We start from the raw sequence: 19,748 nt of genomic DNA, 5'->3' as shown, positions 1-19,748 counted from the left end.
AATGGATCCAGAAAACTCTACCCAGCAAGGGACAGAAATTTAGGTAATTTCTATATTCAGAGGCCAAGAGCATCACTGAGATTCAGCTGGTTCAGACTAATTAAACTCAGGCTTTCCCAGGGTGGTTTTTGTTGCATCAGCCTTCCAAGAATATGGTCTCATTCTCCCCACCGTGTTTTGCATTGGCTTGTGTGAATACTTGATGACTTTCTTCTCTGCTAATGATCATAAGCTTCTCAAAGTCAGAGAACCACTCTCTTTTTGTGCATCACTGTCTCTTCAGATCTGGCATGGCTCTCAGCAAAGTCTGAGTTGCAAGAGTGAATGGTGAGTGAATATATTAATTTACAAGAAGGTAATCTGAGCAAGACCGTCACGTTGAAGAGTGCACAACCTGGCCTCTACTTACTGTCTGGTCTCACCTCCCAGGCAGAGCTTCTGGAACAGACTGCCCCCTTTACAACCCCTGGCAGCCCTCCGCCTCCTTGGAAGGGCTTTGGCAAGCCTCTTCACCTGGAAAACTCCTTGTATTTTCCTTTGACTCCCAGCTTTGTTGCCAGGCAAACTGCATTTGAATCTGGCCGCTGCCAAAAAGTTTGTCATTGTGAGGTCACAGGAAGGCAATGTATTAAAAATAAATAAATAAAAAGACCAATTTCAGGTATGTAGGAGCATATCTTTTTAATTTTCTTAGGGAACTACTGCTTTCACAATACTCAATTTATACTATAGTATATAAATACTGATATTTATATTTCTATGTAGTTTGAATCTATGTTACTGTAATTATCTATTTACTTGTCTTCCTCATGAGAACATGAATGATCATATCTACATTTCTAGGTCTCAGGAGAAGTGTCCAGTACAGAGCCTGTAAATACATAAATGTCAATTTAATGTATGAGGGCATGACTGACAGATTAAGTGGTCAAATAAATATTTTCTGAAATACAAAAATTAGACAATTTTACATGAACACAATTGAATCATTTTATTGCTAAACTTTGTTATATATGTATGAAATATACATGTATGAAATGTACATATATACACATACATATGTATACATATGCATATATACATGTACATTAGAACACTTTATATATTTGCCATAAATATGTTTGTTGTTGTTGCTGGTCAAAAGTCGAACTAACAAACACTCTTGATTTTTACCAAGAGACTTATAAGCAGTATAGGAAATTGTCATGAAGGTAGGCAAAATCCATATGTACAACATTTTCCTTTTGTTAATTAAAGTTTTGTATTTTGATTTAAGTTAAGATTCATTTCAGAAGCAATCTGTCAGATTATTCAAGTTGGAAGACAGTACAAACAGTCACTTTATTCTGAGATGTTTTAAAAGAATGTGGGCGGGAGAGAAGAGAGATTCTTCTTCAAGAACAAAATTGAAAAGTTGAGTTTCCTGTTGCCAGGAACTATATTCTTACATAAGTTTCTCAATGTCTTTGTTATGAAGAAAGATAGAGGGAAGGGTGGAAGGGATGACAGTGACCTAGCAGATCTCTAAAGTTAAAAAGGAAAAACAAAACCACTCCTTTATTTATACCAAATCCTGTGGGTTGGGAGAATATATTGCCTGAGGGTAGCTATAGAAGGCAGCTGAACCCCAAGCCCTAGAGGTGGAGAACAAATCCCCAGCTTTCAGTATCAAAGTTAGTTGATGATAAGTAGCTTAGGTGTGTTCTTGTTAAAAATGCCAAGAGAAGGTAGATTTCAGGAAGCCAACAGGTACTGGGCAAAACAGTGAAGCTAAGTGTTTATCCCAGCATGAAGATGTTTCAGACAAAGGAGAAGAGGTGGGGAGGTGCTGCTCTAAGTCTGGAGCTGTCCTAGGAAATTTTTTACGTGTTATTATATAATTTGCATGAAAACTTTAGAAGGTAGATATTTTAGTTCAATTTTTTACATACCCTGACACTAAGATGCAGAGAGGGCAGGTTAACTACAGATATGTTCATTGTAAAGCTCGAATTCAGTGTGCTTGATGCCAAAGTACTTTCTAATTTCTATGATTTTAATTAAACATTTTGAATAACAAATGCTGGTCCTTGAAAGTCATACTTAAAATGGAGGTTATTTTCTGAAACATACTTACTTTACAGGAGAAATTTTATAGAGAGATGAGGTGGATTGCATTACTGTCTCCAATGACTTGCTCCCTTTTCTTTGTAATACATTTTATATTCTTCCCCACTGATTCCAGGTCTGGTCATGTCACAGGTTTGGCCAGTGGAATGTAGCAAACGTGTCATAAGCCAAGACAAAGCAGAAACTGCAGAAATATCACTTGAATGTCTTCCAACTCTCTTGTTTTTTCTACCCAATGAGAATCACATGTCCTCAATAAAAGCTTCTCCTCCAGACCAGCTTCTGGAATGAGAAACATGGGGAGCAGAGCTGGAAGAGCCAACCCACTGCCTCTGACATGTAAGGAGAACGAGAAATAAATGTTTGTTTACATGAGCCATTGAGTTCATGGGTCATATCTTAGTGCTGCCAAGATGACTATTATAGAAGAAAAATGCCCTGGTGCTGGAAGCTAAAAGACCCCTTGAAATGAAGAAGAAAGAAAAAAGAGACAGAGAGAGGGAGGGAGGGAAGGAGGGAGGAAGAAAGAGGAAGAGGGAGGAAGGAAGGAAGGAAGGAAGGAAGGAAGGAAGGAAGGAAGGAAGGAAGGAAGGAAGGAAGGAAGGAAGAAAAACAAATTATTATTTAAAAAATATTTTATCTAGGGCGCCTGGGTGGCTCAGTTGGTTAAGCGACTGCCTTCGGCTCAGGTCATGATCCTGGAGACCCAGGATCGAGTCCCGCATCGGGCTCCCTGCTCAGCAGGGAGTCTGCTTCTCCCTCTGACCCTCCCCCCTCTCATGTGCTCTCTCTCTCTCAAATAAATAAATAAAATCTTTAAAAAAAAAAAATAAAAAAAAAAATATTTTATCTAAGTCATTTATATATTCATTCACCAAATGTACATTGATAGCCTGCTATGTACCTGGAGCTATATTGAATACTGTATCTGGAGAGGTAATTGAAACAAACAACACATAACTCCTGCTCCCCGTGGTGTTTTCCATCTAGAGGGATGATTGTTTCCTATATATAACTGTTGGCCCACTGGAGTAATGTTTATCTCAGTGGGGAGGTGGGTTGAGGAACACGAGTGAGCACCACCCAATAGGGATATAGGAATGCAGGTACTGAGAATTGACTGCAGACTAGTGAAAGATGGTGTTTCAGCCAAAACAAAGGTCAAACAACAAGGGAAAGTGGATATTGTAGAAGCTTTAAATCCAGTAACCAAGACAGGAGTCGCGCAAGAACACAAGAACGATTTTTTTTTTTTTTTTTTTTTTCTGAGACAACTCTTTTATTCTTTAAGTTTATACATCAAAACTTTGCATGATGTTGTTGAACGTATGTGAAGGCAAACACCGCCAGGTAAGACTCGTCTTGGACATTTGTGCAACTCGTTGCCATTCAAGATGATTGCAAGAGTTTTCACATTTCAAGTGAGAAAGGCAGAAACCAGATCCTTTTGTTGTCACTGTAAGCGACATTCTGAATTGGGAATCGGCTCCAGATGCATTCTGTGTAACACTGTGGGAAAGGTTCACTACACATTTACCATATCATAGACCTAGTTCTTCTTCATGCTATTTTGGAAATATTATGCTCAGTAAATCATATTTTGAATTCAAAAATGAGTATTCACTTGCATCTAACAAAATGTTGTCTATAATCTGTTTTAGCCACAGATTGGCAGCATGGTATATAACTGTTTGGATCAGATTATTAAGAGTGAAATAATATTTGTGTATACAAACAATGTTTTTAATAGTCATCCTATTCAATATTAAATTTGCAGCAGTATTATGGATAAAGATTCTTTTAACTCTCAGAGACATAGAATAAGTAACATCTGTAATAGAGAGAAAGCTGTTAATCTTTATTTAGTGGGTATTGATAGATGGGGCTGAATCTCATAACGAACATTTAATAGCAGGTTTCGTTCTCAAAGGGTGTCCTCTGCATTAATCTTTATGACAGCATCAGTGACAGTACCATCATTTTGTTTTAGGTTTGTATACCCTGTACCCAAGAAGCTGCTTTTCCCCCACCATATATAGTTTAATATGCTGCCCCTTGGCATGTAGTAAGACCTTATATTTATGATCTATGATTTAAAAATCCGGGCTTTTAAAACATATGCTTACCTGAACATGTTATTTTCATATGCTTGTGCTACATTACCTATCACAAAAAATATATGTAATTTCTTATAAACTCAATGGGCTCAAACTTTGTATAGACTCAACAAATGGTAACCATTTTGATAATAAAAAGTAAAGTACATTTTCTAGAGTGCAGACTTTTAAAAATATTGTCAGGGCGCCTGGATGGCTCAGTCGTTAAGCGTCTGCCTTCGGCTCAGGTCATGATCCCAGGGTCCTGGGATCGAGCCCCACGTCGGGCTCCCTGCTCAGCGGGAAGCCTGCTTCTCCCTCTCCCACTCCCCCCACTTGTGTTCCCTCTCTCGCTGTCTCTCTCTCTGTCAAATAAATAAAAAAAATTAAAAAAAATATTGTCAATATATATACCAATATCATTATCAGCATTAAATCCTTAGTCTCATTTCTAGATATTGAGAATACTGTTCCTATTTTTGCTTGTACAATGTCAAAATCCTTTTGCCTGTGTGTGTGTGATCCCCTTCACATCAAAGCCAACACATGTCATTCCTGTTCTCCTAATGGCACTATTTGACCGGTAAAAGCAATTAAGGTAAACATTCACCTTATCATTTCCACAGGCTTATTTGCCCATGTTAATTATTTCTCTTGATGCCTTCTATCATTCCCTACCCCCCACAGTCAAGTGGGTAGAATTAAGTGAACTTATTGCAATATACAGAATTTTAAAAATTTCAAGTGTGTTCCACCCAATGGCCAAGAATCACTGCACATTTGCTGGCAATAATACGATTTGGATTAGGCCACAGGACAAATCTTCCACCTGTATTGGTCTGGGTTCAGTCAGGAAAATATAATTTCTATAACATTATAAGAATGAGGAATTTAGTAAGGGAGTTGGGGATCCCACAGATGTGAGAGATGGCTAGTAAAAGTCTGGAAGGGCAGCCAATGAAGGATTGGAGAAGCGGTCCCTGAGGACTGAGGACTGAAGCTCAGGGATTGGAAAGAAGCCAGAGCTCATGGAGATTGTTGGAGCCTCCACATCTGGTCACCATGATGGAGAACTGGGAGGTCATAGATGTGGTCAAGAAGCTGATGCATCTGCCCACTGTGACCTCCCAAGAATGACTTCCACTCCATCTTCCCTTCCAAATCCTTTGTGAATTCCTCTCATTGACAAACTCCAAATCAGAGCCAGAGAGGGAAGGGATACTTTCAGACCTAGTTTGCAGTCCTAGTAGAGAGTGTTGGTGGTGCTTCATTAAAAACAGACAATCCAACATAGTTCCTATAAAGCGAAACCAAATAAATAACTACCGATGTAGGGAAAAATGGTTTTTGTAGAGATGAGAATGCATACATATTATTGTTTTGTTTGTTTGTTTGTTTTGTTTTGCTTTGCTTTTACCCTACAAGTGGTCCTAAATTCTTTCTTTGGCATTGGTCATTGAAAATCACTGAGCATCAATCCCCTCAGAAAGCATGGGGTTACTCATACCCCCCGTAATGTGGTTCCCAGGGTTGAATTGGAAAATGTATATCAAAGATTAGCACATCCCTGGGGCTCAGTATATGAAGTCAGCACTTTGGTAGCAAATGAATGTGTCAGTAGGAAGCCTAGATTAGAGTGTGGGAGTCCCTCCGTTTATTTGCTCTGTGAACCAGATAAATTGGTTGACTTCTTTTAAGATTCAGTTTACTTACCTGTAAAATGAAGAACGTAATAATATCTTCCTTCAGAATGATAGGATACAATTAAACAAAACAATGTGTGTCCAAGAATCTTCTTTACAGTTAACCTTATCTTACTTGTAGCAACTTGTCATGTTCATGATGAATGCTTACTCTAAGACATGAGAAAACTAAGGGTCTATTGTTGGAAACCAGACTCTCCTAACAAATGTGTGTGTTGCTTGCCTTTTCTGTGACTGAGCTCCAGCTTCTGCCGTGTTCTAACCTGCCCAGGACCATCAGGTAAAGTGAGAGTGCTCCATGGAAAGCAACCGCATCGAGTCCAGTTCTAAAAGGGTTTTGTTGTGATTGCATTGCTGTTTTTTAATAAGCACAATTTCCAAAATGTTTTCTTGGATAGTCCTTAGATATATCCTCTCAGAACTTGACAAGAAGATTGAGCTGTCTATTTACAAAGTATTGCACCAAAAGTGTAATGGTATCTGAAAAAAATACAAGCATATCAATTCAATTATACTTGGTAAACCTTGAGGATATCAATCTCTAGTCTTTTCTTCCCAAGTCCATCATGAATATTTGGAAGATTCCCTTGATTTAATAATAATAATAATAATATAAAAAATGAAATGGAATACTCAAAATAATCCACAGCTGTTTCAAGGCTTCCTGTGCCCTGTATACCTTCTTTTTTTAAAAAATCTTGCTTCTTATATATTTTTCTGCTCTTCACATTTCTTTATGTCCTATACTTCCTTCACAAACTCACTCAAATTAGAATCATAATTTTGTATGGATAATTTCTCTCGTGTAAATCACTTTTTTTTTTTTAAAGATTTTATTTATTTATTTGAGACAGAGAGAATGAGAGAGAGAGAGAGAGAGCACATGAGAGGGGGGAGGGTCAGAGGGAGAAGCAGACTCCTTGCTGAGCAGGGAGCCCAATGCGGGACTCGATCCCGGGACTCCAGGATCATGACCTGAGCTGAAGGCAGTCGCTTAACCAACTGAGCCACCCAGGCGCCCTCGTGTAAATCACTTTAATATACACCTCTCCACTTGTCCATATTGATTGTTTCAGTGTATTAGCATTCAATTTGCCCTATGATGATTCCTTTTATTATGGAAAAGTTTTTCATTCAATCAAAAAGTATTTATTGGGCATCCAGGATATTCCAGGAAGGTGCTATTCAGGGAATACAAAAATGAAAAGGATTTCTACTTTCCTCAAAAAGCTAGTACTAGTAGGAAAGAAAGATATAAAAATAAACAAGTTACTTTTTTAAATAATGAAATTCATTCAGTGAACTCCTACTTCCGGAGGACAGAATGTAACCGTACAGTATTTATCCTCCCCCTCTACCAAGCCATGGAATAATGAATGACATATGAAAAGAACATTACTTTGAAAGCAATACTACAACCAGGTAATAATTCCAGTTTCAGGAATTTTAGAAAGTACAAATGAAGAGTAGGATTTGTCAGTGATGAGCACTCGTGCAAGATTCCACTGGTGGAAGAGATGGGAGGCCATTATTCTCCAAAGGCACACACAGCCAGATGCATGTATGATAAGCACATATGTGCAGGAGTGTTCTGTAGAACTACCCTCCCCACTCGACTTCCGTAGACTCAAATAGTTTTGTGGCATTTTCCAGAGAATCTTGAGAACTGCAGAATCTTTGGGCTTCATCAGGCTAAGAGTTTTAGTGAAGCTTCTCTGACTTTTGCTCCTCAGGTTTTCCAAAGGTTATTATTTAAGCGCTTAATTCCTCTACATGTTTTAATGCCTTGAATATGTACAGTGGCTTTGGTTTTCCTGACTGCGCCCTGACAGATACGCCACACTTGCTTCATCTCTCAGCTGCACCATGGGACTTCCTCCTGTTCTCACTGACTTCCCCCTTACTCCTTTACAGACTCTGCTCCACACAGCACATAGAGCGGAGCAGGAGAAGCAGAGACAGATCCTGCTGGCACTCTGACAAAACCCTCCAGGGGCTTCCCATTTCAGTCCCAAGGAAATCTGTATTTGCAAGCGTTGCTTGATTACCCCTACCTGCTCTCAATCCCGGCCACTACCCTTTGTCGCTTCCTATTGCCTCTCTCCTGCTCTGTCCCCACCACTGTCTTCTCAAGCACACCCAGCACACTCCTTCTGCCAGAAAATCTCTTCCCTCAGATACTGACAAGTCTCACTACTTCACTCCATTAAGATTGTGGTCAAACATCACATTTGCAGAGATGCTGCCCATGCCGTTTCCACATGAAATGCCAATTCTGTATCTCAACACTCTCATCTCCTAATAGCCTTATTTATTTATTTATTTTTTGTCAAGGCATATTCACAACATGCCATATGATGTTTATTGTTATGGCTTTCCTTTGTTCTTTAGTTTATGTTTCCTTCACCTAGTTTATGTGACACAAAAGTGAATCTTTTTGTCTGTTTTGTGACTAAAACATCTCCATGCACCTATTATGGATGCGATAAATATTTACTGAATGAGTTGCTGGTGCTTGTGGTGTGTTTGTTGAATGAATTAACAGGGCTGGTGATTACCACCAACACAAGCCGAAGGAGCATACCGCTACAGCACCGAACTTCTTGGAATTCCAAAAGCGTTTACACGAAATTCCTTGAGAAAGCAAAAAAGTCAGACTTTCAAATCAGACTTACAAGAATCACATATCTCACACAGAATCAGAATTTACCAATAATTCAAAGACTACGGGTAATTATGAGTTAAATGTGATGCGTGTGGAAGCACGGTTGTACAAACTGAACTCACTAGGTCCTTTATTAGCGTAGTAGGAGAACCCCAACACACTTTACGTACGGGAACTCTCTAAGTGATGCATGTAGGGCATCGCTCCCACAAACCTATTTTAGTTATGAAACATTGTCATTTATTCCTGAGATAGTCCCGTGCTGACTCTAACAGTTTTAGCAGATCTTGTACCATACATAAATCCATAAAGTCTAAATTCATTTACCATAAGCAACCTAGACAGACCAGGTACATCGTGCTAAAATTGTATTGTAAAGATTCTCCATTATTCTTCTCCAGTATCCCCATGGGAATTCCTAAAGCATGCTTTCAAGGAGAATTGACTGTTATTTCTATCCTCTGGTCCTTGTCCCTCCTGTCTCAGTACTCACTAGGTTAGAAAGAGTGGATTTAAATAAGTGACTAATATTTTCCTTCCCATTCATTATAATTAATAAGTGGGGAATCAATGAGGAGCAATTTGATTCACGGTTAAGCATCTGCCTTTGGCTCAGGTCGTGATCTCAGGATCCTGGGGCTGAGCCCCGCGTTGGGCTCCTTGCTCAGTGTGGAGCCTGCTTCTCCCTCTCCCTCTGCTCCTTCCTGCTTGTGCGCGTGCTTTCACTCTCTCTCAAATAAATAAATAAAATCTTAAAAATAAAATTAAAAAAAAAAAGGACTATAGATTCCGTATCCAGACTTCCTAAGTTTAAATCCAGGCCTTACAATGTACTAGTTACATGATCTTGGGAATGATATTTTTCTCTGGACCTCTTTCTTTCTCATCTGTAAAATAAAACTAATAATAACGACCTCATAACGTTGTTGTGAGGATTAAATGTGTAAATACCTGTAAAATACTTAGAACAGTGTCTCACGCAAACTGAACACTCAGCAAAGGTTACTTATTCTTTTTTTTTTTAAAGATTTTATTTATTTATTTGACAGAGAGAGAGCACAAGTAGGCAGAGAGGCAGCAGAGGGAGAGGGAGAAGCAGATTCCCCACGGAGCAGGGAGCCCGATGCGGGGCTCCATCCCAGGACTCTGGGATCCTGACCTGAGCCAAAGGCAGACGCTTAACCAACGGAGCCACCCAGGCGCCCCAAAGGTTACTTATTCTTAACCCTTCCATGCAGAGCTACTGTTTGGCTGGTTATCTCTCTGTAGAGATAGAGCCTGTTCTCTCTGTGCCTTCAGAAATGGCTACATTTGCTAGATTTACTAGGAAAATAGGGATAGATACATGTGAGTGTTCTGGGAAAAGTCTAAATTTAAGTAGTGTCAAGAGTATTTCTTGTATGGAATGAGTTTATCATAACAAGCCATGGTTTCATCTGATTAAGCCAGAAAAATGGATCTTTTCCCCTGTATAATTGTAGACTGCAGAGAATCACAATTTAAATAGAACACAGACTGAGTCAAAATTACTCTGTTCACCTATCAGCCACATTTCAATGGCTTCCTGTTCCCTTGAGATAAAAGTCTGATGGTGGTTGACTTAGAGAGATTAAAATTCTTACCAGCAGGTGATTAGATTCGAAGTCGTTCCCTGTGAAAAATTGAAGTTATAAAATTTTAACTTGCCAAGCTCTGTGGCTGATTAGTTCACATTTAAGTTATTAGCCCCTAGGAAATGCTCTGAAACTTCTAATAGACCAGAGCAGGATCTCTAGGCTCTCCTGAAGGCCTCAGTAGACCAAAACTGTCCAACCATTTTGACAAAAACTTTATTCCTGAAGAATAATGTAAAATTTAAAGATCCACAAAAATTGATTATGGTGCACATAAATGAATTAAGAAGTTGCCTAGAGCTGGCTAGGTCAGGAATATAAATTAGAAAGAGGATTCATGATGATTTTAATTTCAATGTCATATCACTACAAATGATATCTCTCCCCCCTCTCTTATAAGTCCCAACAAGAATTGAGAAATGCCCACCCCATGAAAGGGAACACCTGTTCATTGTCAACATATGCATTATAGTCACATACATTTTAATAGTTCATGTTATAGAACTAATATTTCAGAAATAATTTAGCCAGTATATGAAATTTAACTAGGCAACATTTCATAAGGTAAGCAAAAGAATCTCAGGGAAGGATTTTAAAATGCTCTTAGCAAGGATAAGGATGCCAGTTAAAATCCATCAGAATCCTCTAGCCGGTAAAACAGAAAACATACCAGATACATCGCGAGGGAGTGTGATAAAGGGAATCTGTTGCATAGTTTGGAAGGCCAGGAAAACAAAGAAGGAATAAGGAGGTAACACAAGGATCATAAGCTATGTGAAGGCTGACAGCCCTCAGACTCAGGAAACAATGGGAACAAACTGAGGTTTTCATAATCCAGAATCTAGAAGGTGTCCTGGGGAGGCAGGGCTCAGCGGTCTGAGGAGGACACCTCGGCTGCTGCAGATACCTTTGAGGGATGCTAGGAGGCGTGGTCTCCAAGTGCCAAAAAACACTGAGGCTGCTGTTGAATCCAAGCGAGGATGCTTGGATGTTGCTGACAGGGACAGGAAGCAAACAGCAAGAAATTCTCTGAGGTCCTCTGCTGATTCCATCTTCCTCTACTGCCCTATTAGGAGATCTGAGCAGGGACCAGCTGGCAAAGGAAATGACCAGCATGCTGAGTCCCAGGCCTGGTCATTCAGAGCCATCAATTTGAAGGTGAGATAGTTTATCTCACCAACAGGCACAGTCCTTAAATAAATGATACTTATTTACAAAAGATGAAAGAAGCATCTGGTCAGATACCTACCTGTTTTATAAGTCTCAACGTAAATGGGAGAAAATCTTGGCTATAAGAAAGGGAGTAGAGAGTGTTTTCTCCCAACTGCATTAACACTTTATAAGATACTTTATTATCAATTAATGATGTAATCATTTTTTTTTAAAGATTTTATTTATTTATTTTGACAGAGAGAGGCACAGCGAGAGAGGGAACACAAGCAAGGGGAGTGGGAGAGGGAGAAGCAGGCTTCCCGCCGAGCAGGGAGCCCGATGTGGGGCTCGATCCCAGGACCCTGAGATCATGACCTGAGCTGAAGGCAGACGCTTAATGACTGAGCCACCCAGGCGCCCCAATGATGTAATCATTTTTAACACATAAAGACTGTCCTTTCAGAAAGTTGGGCGAATATATTATAGGAAAATGTGTTCATAGGATACATCTTAAAAATGATGATCCACTTGGAAAAGCTGCATTTTAAAGAGCGATATTTTAAAAAAGACACTTCCATCCCTGAAGTTAGCATATGTGAGAAGTTAAAACTCATGAACGACCCATGGTTGCTAAGTATACTGAATTGGTACTTACGTATCAGTTGATACGTAAGTATTGATACTTCATGCAATTCTATTTAAATGTTATTCTAGGTTTTTGTGCTTCAAAACTTACCCTTTTTGTTTGTTTGTTTGTATCCTGTGTGTGCTTGTTTGGAAACCACAATGTGCTGATTAATTATTTTTTTAAAAAAAGCTAGTATGCCTGTCACACTTGTTATACAATAGTACTTCTTCAGGCTTACTTTAGAATCCGGCTTAGTTCTATAACTTCTAGAAGGAAGAGCTAAATAAATATAGGCCAGTTGTCAAGTCAGGACAGTGCTTCTGTGACAAATAAAGAAATTTAGTTACATTTTAATGTAATTTTTCTACTCATTGGCTCATTTAATAGACCCACATTGACTGTGCACTATGAACGGAGGGTTCAAACAGCTTTTTTTAAGAGCACATAAGTAGTATGAAGTGAACCTAAAGTCTGAATTTGAATTTTTCCTGTTCAAAAAGGATGCATTATTTTTAGTGCATTATACCACATTTTATATCATAATTGTGGCCTGGAGACTGCAATTTTCTATATAACTGTCTATATGCTTGCTTATCCACTATTTATATCATGCAAATTTATATCAAACAATTGTCTGGGACTGGAAACAGGATTTTCTTTCAAGTGTTGATATTTCTGTGTATATTTGATGACTAGGGCTTTTGGGGTCACTTCGGAGCTCCAGAGTTCAATAAAATAATGCAAGAAAGTAAGCATCAGAGAAAACGTCATTCCAGTGAATAACCATCAGTGGGTTCTGGAAGTCAGTCGTTTCACTTGAAGACAAGAAGGCTGGAAATCATTCTTCATGACTGCTCGTTATAGATGATGTATTTGTTCCATGTCGATAATAAATGAAGTTTACACATGACTTAGGAAACACTACATATTTAAAATGTATTATAGGGTATAAAAATATCCTCCAATGCATTGTCATTTGACCTTTAAATGCTACAGGGTGGAGAGAAGTTGCTATAATATATATTTTTACAGATGAGGAAACACAAAACTATGGGGTTACTATGAATACGAGCTAATGCTAGTTGACTATTAGAGAGCCATAAGCACATGGATGAAGACTGCTGACTGATTTGGGCATTAATCAGATTAGGTTGGTGCCAGATTTATCACTCCCTATCATGCAATCTTAGAAAAGTTAATAGAAAACTCTCCTCAATTTCCTCATATGTACAACAGAATAACAACAACCATAACAATGAGTATCATTATTATTAGTGTTAGGACAGCTAAGATGACCAATAGAACACTTGATTGTAAAACACTCTGAATGGTGTTTGGGACATAGGACTCAATGGGTTGGTTAGTTAGCCAATCATAATCTTGAGCGTTAAAAAAATATGGCAGAAAATAAATAGAAAAGCAAAACAGATATTTCTGGATATCTAACAACCAGTTATTCTTTTTTTAGTGTTTTGTTTTTGTATTGTTTTAATTTCCTTTACTTATTCCAGTCTCATTCAATTGAGCAAACATACTGCTGTCAGAGGATTTGACTTAAAGTATAATTCATAAACCATATCATGCTAAGAAACATTAAATTATTCTCCTTATAATAAAATATGAACTCCTTTAGATGAAACTACATGCACTCAGAAATCATGATGTAAATGCCAACCTACTCTTTCAACTATATTTACTATTTCTCCTTTTGTCTACTCCTACGCACCAGCTAACTCAAATAAATATGTGGCTTCCCAACTACTCCCTGCTCCAATTTCTCTAGGTGAAAATCTCTCCTTGCCCCACTATTTGATGGTCTCCAACTTTCAAGATCTGCTTAAAAGGATGACTATTCATTAAGCCTTTCTTGATCCCCTTGAGAAGATATTTGTATCCCATTTTTATGATACCAACTTCTTTATTATAAAACATCATCTGGTGGTAACTGGGTGGCTCAATCGGTTAAGTGGCTGACTCTTGGTTTTGGCTCAGATCGTGATCTCAGGGTCCTGAGATCCAGCCCCACGTTGGGCTCCATGCTCAGCCCGGAGTCTGCTTGGGATTCTCTCTTTCCCCCTCTTTCTGCCCCTCCCCCTGCTCGCACATGCTTGTGCTCTCTCTCTCTCTCTCAAGTAAATAAATAAAATCTTTAAAAAATCATCTGCATTGTATTCTCTTGACAATTGAATATATTTTATCTTCCATACAAGATTATGAAGGAGATAACTAGTTAGCATTTTAAGGTGAAAAACTTGGCAAATAATTTTGGGCTTCATATTTCTGATCTAGCTTCTTTAAACACCCTTCCTTCTATGAAGCTCCATAATCATGTTCCCCAAGAGATTGCTGCCTTTTTTTTTTTCATCCCCAAAGCATTTAGGCAGAATCCCAGTATATAGATTGTACAGGATCAAAAAAGACTGGCTATGTTGATACTAAATTTAACTCATGAGAAAGTGACAAAAGAGTACAAATATTATAATATGACATAATATAAATGTTTTCTTTTAAATAATTTATAATTCTGTTTTCTGCTCACTGTTACATTTTGTGTCTACATCTGTGACTATAAAGAGAGCAAAAAAATAACTTTTCAAAGAATTGACCAATGTAAAATGGCATGCTTCAGACTTTGGAGAGGTGGTAGAAGTTGGGGACAAACCAGAATATATTGAACTGCACAATTACTAGGAATATAAAGCAGTGGTTTAACTACATAATCGTACTGGTGCAGAAATAATTTTCTGGAGACCAACCCTAGACCCTCGTAAATGACGTTAAGTCTGAAGCAGGTAGAGTTTATTATTCCTACCTCTGAGGAAAGCATATTAAGAGGGCATTTACTTCTTTATAATGCACAAGGAAGTACAGAACCAGAGGCCACAATAAAATAATGTGAGGTATTAAGAGTGTCTGATATTGGTCACCCATGTCTGGTATTTCTAAGACACTGTTGGATTTATCCAGGTGATATTAGTCAGTTAAAGAAATTTGTAGTACAATTTAAACAACTCATTAATAAAATGAATCAGGATAAATCTATGTTAACAAAGGACCTCAGATTTATGAAACAAGATTATTTATAAAAACACATCTCTGGCTATTTTTACAATATATTTTACTTTGCTACTTTTTTCAACCTTTAAGAGAGGAATGGGAAATATTAATTAAATGGATAAGAGATTTATAATAAATTCCAGTCCTGATTCTTCTATTCTTCATCTGTTTCACAATTTGCTGGCTGAGCCCTCTGTGCCATAGTGTGACAGTTAGAAACAAGCAAAGGGAAGAAAGAATCATAAATAGACATGATATCAACACTAACTCACTTCAGTGAAGTTGGAAAAACCTAAAACTCACTTTTCAAATCATATACATTTAGGATTCAGAGAATTTTACAGATTTTATTTATTTAACCTCCCTCCAGAGCTGGAATCTGACAGGACTCATTTTCATCACTGAAATATACAAACTTTATAATAAGATAAAATGCTATTTATTTTACCCCCGAAACATCAATAAATTATTTGCCATTACTTTAATTAAGGTAACAGGAACCAGTATCATATTTTGTCATTTATTATAATATTTGGAGGTCGAGGAAAATCCATTCATGGGATTTTTTTTAAAAGCTATCAAATTTGAGGAAAACCCAAATTCCTAAGGGAAAAAACAAAGAAGTTGATGCAACAGCTGACGTGAATATTCATTCAGTTTTTGTCAAAGACCTAACTTTATTAAACACCAGGAATAACAGTTTATGGAGTCAGACCCATTGAAATATTTTTAGTGGGAAAAAAATGGTGCAAAACAGAAAAGCCAACATTTCCACAATGTGGATTGTTCTCCTTTAAAAGTCCATTTATCTCCAGTTACGTTTATAGCCACATTTTAATTATCTGACCAAATGAAAGTGAATTATGGAAGATCAACATCACATATCTCTACTTTGCAATATGATGCATAGGAAGTGCATGTATATAAAATCAGGTACAAAAAAAATCGCATTTCCAAATCAACACACCAATCTTGAATTAGGCAACTGAAATGCACTTGGACAAAAGTAAAAGGCTGAAAGCAGGGCTTCACACGTGTTGCATAGACTCATGATATGTCTCCCAGTTTTTGAAAGTGAATTCAAAAATAAATAAATAAAAGGAAAACAGCTATTTTCAAATTAACTAACATAGTGTGTAATTATGTTTTTGGAGAACATCTTGTGGAATTAATAAAGCACTTGTGTAAGTCATATTTGAATTCACTTTATCAAAAAATATGATTATTTATTAAAATAACTTGATTTGAAACATCCTGAAACATCTTGTACATCTTGAAACATCTCATTCCTTAACTACAATGTGTCTCCCCATTTGAATGTAAACCAAAGGTTGATATTCAGGTGATAGGATCTGATGTGCCAGTAAATAGGAGTTTTTAATATACGGATAAACGTCAGTCCTGGCTTTTAAAGAGCCTCCTCCAGAGGCCTCCCAGGTATCGTGGAGTCCTATACTTTCAAGATCCAGCATCTAGAGTTATCTTGAGGGCCAACAGGAAGCCCCAGGTCCCTGCCTGCACATCATCACCACCTTCTCTTATGATTCGTCAATGGCCATTGTTAAATATTGTTAGTATGACCACTGAGGAGACCTAGTCTTCATTTGAAATATTTGTGTTTTCCCATGGAGTTGTTGTGTATTAAATATACGTAAGAAATCCATCTTTATCATCTTACTTAGTGTGGTTGGACTTTTTGTGTTGTTTCATTAGCGGATTTCTGGTGCAAACATCTTTTAAGCATGGAACCAGCAGATCAGAAGAATTCTGCATATTTAGGGAGAACTGCCTGTGGACAGCTATAGGGCAAGTGAATGGCAAAGTGGTTCACCTAATTTATTTTCCTTTTTTTTTTTTTTTTGCTGTTATAAATAAGTCTTGACATGAATATCATACTTTTTTGAGATTATTCATTCAAATTGTAAAGGGTCCTATGAAGATTTCTAAATAGGGAAAGTAAAATATGACTAATCACTTCAAAAATAATCTGTGGATGCATTAAATTTGAATTAAAGGACATACGAGTTGGCATGCAATTAAATAAATCGGTAAAGCCAAATACTAAAGACTAAATTATGACATAAGCAGTGTATATAAAATCTGTAGCAAAACAACAGAAATAATCTTTCTTTATCAAGTTCAATATGTATTTTTTCTATTCATCAGTTTATCACATTCATGGAAGTGATTATTTATGCATGTTGACATTTTTTCGATATAGGTTATTCAGAATTGCTATGATAATTCTTTAATGTTTCTATCATAAAATTTTATTTTCTTTCCCATTTATTTGTTTTTGGTGCATATATGAAATTGAATTCCTAACAGAGATGTATGCAAGTAATTCATCTATGGGTTTGTAAAGCCTGCTTGAGTCACAAAGTTTTAACTGTGATAGACCAGACTAGTTTACTATTTGAAGGACAGACTTCTGTAGAATTCAGCAATTCTGGAGATGGTGGTAAGTGGATTTATAGTAATTCTGATTTTTAAAATTTATTTTCTAAGAATACACATTGAATATTTAAAAAGTACCCATTTATTAAATCAAACCTTAGAGAGTGTGTATATGATTCAACGGCAATTAAATATATTATAGGATTTCACTTTATTTATATTAAACACATCATGATTAGTAAGCTTTCAGGTATTATATGTGTGCCTGAGTATGAGAACAACTCAGAATGGCATAATTTGGGTCATAAAAGGGCCTGTGATTTTAAAGCATTTAAAAAGATTTTCCTATTCTAAAATGAGAACATATTCCATAAAATTTGAGAGATCAAATTTAGAGAAGTAAGCCTCAATACTAAAAGACATCCTAGAGCCTAACAGGTAGAAAGAGTTGATATAAAGTGTGCAGTTATGTAAGTCAGGTTTGTTTTTTTTTTTATCACTCTAATAGAAGAAAACATTTTTCTTAACTCAAGTTAGGAAATTATTATACATTTTTATATATCTTTATATAAAAAGTTACAAGTAGCAAGCATATGACACAACGAAATGGAAGCGTAACAGCAGTATTTGAGAATGCATGCTTTTTACAATGTGTCTAATAAAAAGGATATTTTTCCAATTCAAATATCCAGTACTGACATGCAGGGTATTTTCTCAAACTGTCAATTCAGTCATATTGCTAAGTGCTTAATCAAAAAACATTTCTATTGACGGGTATGAATGGTAAAATACCTGATTTCAAAAACTCTTTCTGAAACTTAGTATCTTCCTTTGATATAAAACAAAAAGGAAATTGGGGATATTTGGGAAAGACAAAAAAAAATGAGATGTTTCTTATTGCAATCTAGTTGTTTTTACTCATGACTCTTGGCTGCATTTAATCATAATACAACAATAGGTGTTTATAGTCCATAAAACCTCTAGCTGGTGCTTCCATGGTCCATATTTTCACTTCTTAACTGTAGCATGTTCAAAATCCCTCAGGAACGCACTATTCTCAAGCAGTCTATCTAATGAAAACAATGTACATGTAACACAAAGTTCATCCAAAATCGTGTTGTTCACATATCACACAACGTACAATTATACAACAAGGACGTAAAACAACATAGAAACAAAGTGAAACTAACAGTAAAAAGAAAAAGTGGGATAGTCTTAATCAGGAACTAATTTCTTCTTCAAGTTTCCAGTAAATCTCAAAATGTATTTAAAAACTAAGGAGCACTTGGTGGCCAGCAACCAAATTACGAAATGAACATATCATTGTGCGGCGGGGATGTCTTGCCGAAGGGATAACAAATGTCTGTAATTCTTAAGTTTGGATAAAGGCAGTGGAATGAATTTAGAAATATGTCCACTTTTCACAATTCACTATAGAATTTTCGTTTCACAGTCCCCATGTTTGTATAAATAGTTCTTCTCTGAAAATAAAACACAGTTAAAACATTTTCTCCCAATGAAAAACACATACAAATACACCAATTTATCAAGGTAATATAGAGCATGGAAATGCATTCACCTAATTCAAGAATAGTTGATAAGCTTGAAGTGTTTTGAAGAGTTTAGCTGTCAAGTAAATTTAATTGGAGACAAATTAGTCTAATATAGATATAGATTATCAAGTCCTAAAAGTAAAGCTCTCATGGTATTTGATTGCAAAATAGATGTACACATAGACAACTAGTATTTATGGAACATTTTACATTGTTAAGCATTCAAATTTGATATCATAGAATTTGGCATAACATGCTGCATTTAATTTTCATGAAATAAGCTACATATTCATGCAAAAATAAAGAGTGCACAGATTGTATAAGTACCACCAAATAGTTAGTGTGAGTCTGAGTAGAATATTGCCAAATTAAATAAGAAAATTACCAGCTTTATATGTTGACTTCAGTTATATTGAGACAATATTCAATTGTTTTTGTTATGAAAAACTTGCATCTCTTCTGATATTTTTGAAAAGTTTACTAGTTTTTCGTATTTTAACCTTAAAACATGTAAAATTTAACTTGCTAATTTAACATTCTTTTTTAAAATAACATTCTAGTACAATGCCTGATGGTAAGAATATGAACATTTATTTTAAAGATATGTATGCTAAAAATCATCACTCCATCAGCATTGAATCCAGTATATTTCTGATTATGAAATATTATGAAACACTTATCTCAAGAGATTATGAATAAATAGCACATTCCCTAAAAAAATCTACAAGACAATTGCAACAAAACAAAACAAAACAGAGTACAACAAGGTGGGAGA

At 36.6% G+C, this 19,748-nt stretch overlaps 1 protein-coding gene across 6 annotated transcripts in view; it reads right to left on the bottom strand.

Annotated features, from left to right (window-relative positions):
- Positions 1-15,671: 15,671 nt before the first annotated feature.
- NETO1 (neuropilin and tolloid like 1) overlaps positions 15,672-19,748 on the bottom strand; it is a 109,751-nt gene continuing 105,674 nt past the window's right edge. The window contains exons 11-12 of one of the 6 annotated variants that reach the window (XR_004301630.1): positions 19,000-19,046; positions 15,672-18,901 (exon numbers count right to left, since the gene is read on the bottom strand). The gene's annotated coding sequence lies outside the window, so the exon portion shown is untranslated. Of the gene's footprint in view, positions 19,047-19,748 lie in introns of all 6 variants that reach the window. The other 5 variants (XR_004301631.1, XM_032422822.1, XM_032422823.1 and 2 more) reach the window with 5 other exon arrangements.

The sequence above is a fragment of the Phoca vitulina genome, unplaced genomic scaffold (assembly GCF_004348235.1).
Source record: "Phoca vitulina isolate PV1807 unplaced genomic scaffold, GSC_HSeal_1.0 scaffold27, whole genome shotgun sequence".
NCBI lineage: Eukaryota > Metazoa > Chordata > Mammalia > Carnivora > Phocidae > Phoca > Phoca vitulina.
Note: the sequence above shows the minus strand (reverse complement) of the source record. Positions and strands in the feature narration are given on the sequence as shown.